General features: G+C 41.4%; 1 long non-coding RNA gene across 1 annotated transcript; it reads left to right on the top strand.

Moving 5' to 3' along the window:
• Positions 1-278: 278 nt before the first annotated feature.
• Positions 279-1,834, top strand: LOC133558946 (uncharacterized). The gene is made up of 2 exons (XR_009808065.1): positions 279-450; positions 662-1,834. It is a non-coding gene; the product is annotated as an uncharacterized LOC133558946 (long non-coding RNA).
• The last annotated feature ends 205 nt before the right edge of the window (positions 1,835-2,039 follow it).

Below are 2,039 nucleotides of genomic sequence, written 5' to 3' on the forward strand. Positions count from 1 at the left end.
GTGTCGTCAGGTCGACAGCTGTACGTGAGCCTGAGGGGGAATTCCTGGCTCCCGCAATATGCAACAGACACAGCCTTTCCCCTTGCGTCGCCTTATGAGAAGAAGGGGGCAGGGCCAGTCGGATGGTTTTCCTCTGAAACTATTATTTGTTGATTCACTGTGTGGGGGCGTAGTGTTGACTCCCACTGTTTCCTTCTTACTGGGAAGTGACTGTTGGGCTTGCCGAAGGGAGGGAGTGCATGAATAACTGATAGCGATGAGGGAGGGAGGGTGGGAGGGAAGCCGGGCGATGTGAAAGATGCTGGTATTTAAGGTCGGAGCAGGATATCAAGACGGTACAGTATTTTACACTAGGAAACGAAGGAGCGAAGAGATGGCTTCCATTATGTTCATTTAATGTGGAGAGAACCGTTTTTAAAGCTGCTGACGACTGGAGAGGCGAGTATTAAGGTTGATGACCGGACTCAATTAATCATTTGAACAGGCAAAAAAAGTTGGAAGATAAAAAAAAAAAGGGATAAGTTTCCTTCCAGAAAATGCAAACATAATTACATCGTCTTGCTATGTGAACTGAACTTTATTACTCGCTAGTTTCTTCATAGAGGTTGAACCGGTTGTTTGTCACTTCTCTTATCACAGTTTTGTTTCCTGAACATCACAGGTGTGGCCTTTCTTCGATTGTTCGTGTCCTTGAAAGACATGAACCTTATCTGGCATGATCTCTGTCAATCTGATGAATGAATTAGCATTTTGGAAGAAGAAAACCCTGCCATTGTTTGTGACTTTGAAAACTTCCTGGTTCCATTGGGTTATCTGTTCTTCCTGGTGCTTGTACTGTAACTGATGAGTCACATTTGACTGTGATCATGGCGCTATCAGACCAGCAGCCACTGGTCGTCATTTCGGTGATTGTAAAACATTTCCTGGAATAAAGAAGGAAAAAAATACGCAAAATACTCTTAACAGGCTAAAAGTGACCATTCAGTTTCGTTTCTATTCAGCATGTGGACATACTTTTATCAAAATAAGGATGTTTAAAATTCCATTTTGTACTTTATAAATGAACTCCATGCAGTAATGCTGCTCACACACACACACACACACACACACACACACACACACACACAGTAAAATGCTGCTGGATGTCCTTCTATATCCCACTCAATCTTGCAAAGTTTAATACAAATACTGTTAGTGTTGTCAAGTGGGTCGTTCATCTTTAACTGGTGAGTTTCTATGGTTTTAAGTCTTTTGTCTTCTTTTTCATTAGTTTATGAGCAGTGTATGACAACTAAGTTGATGTTTTAGTAGGTTTTGGCTCTGGGGAGGAAGCAAATTACTTGGGTCTGATTAAACCTGTTCAATAAATGTGTTCAATAAATCCATCCATTTTCTACCGCTTATTCCCTCTGGGGTCGCTGGTGCCTATCTCAGCTACAATCGGGCGGAAGGCGGCGTACACACAGGACAAGTCGCCATCTCGTCGCAGGTGTTTGTTGATGTTTGTTTTTAAAAAGTGGCATTGAACATATCATAAATACAATTTCTACTATATCTTTGTTATTATTACGAGGCTCTGTGCTCTACTATGAGAACTGAATTCCATAGATGGTGGCATCTCCAGGTGTCATCTATGGGCTCAGTTCTTTTGGCATGGCAGCAGCACGTCAACCTTGCTATGGTCGCGGAAAATGGGAATCCACGCCAATAACAAACAACAACAAGTGGTTTCAATTAAGGTGATGAACGTATGAAAACAGAACTGTACTGCGGCTTGTATGAACTGTGATGGGACTTAGTACTGATGTTCAATAAATGACCCTTTTTTTTGGAATCAATTGTCTCTGATGTTGTTTTACTATTGACCTTCTTGAAGGAGAGCACTGAAGAACAGCAAATTATGAAAGGGAAAGCAAATTATTCAGTTAGTATTTGTACCATGTTAGCCAGACTTTAGAGAAAAAAGGTATCTTTTGCTATAAAATCATAGAGTATAACAAGAGTGTCCAACCTTATTCCACTGAGGGCCGCACGTCATT

The sequence above is a fragment of the Nerophis ophidion genome, linkage group LG09 (assembly GCF_033978795.1).
Source record: "Nerophis ophidion isolate RoL-2023_Sa linkage group LG09, RoL_Noph_v1.0, whole genome shotgun sequence".
Lineage (NCBI taxonomy): Eukaryota > Metazoa > Chordata > Actinopteri > Syngnathiformes > Syngnathidae > Nerophis > Nerophis ophidion.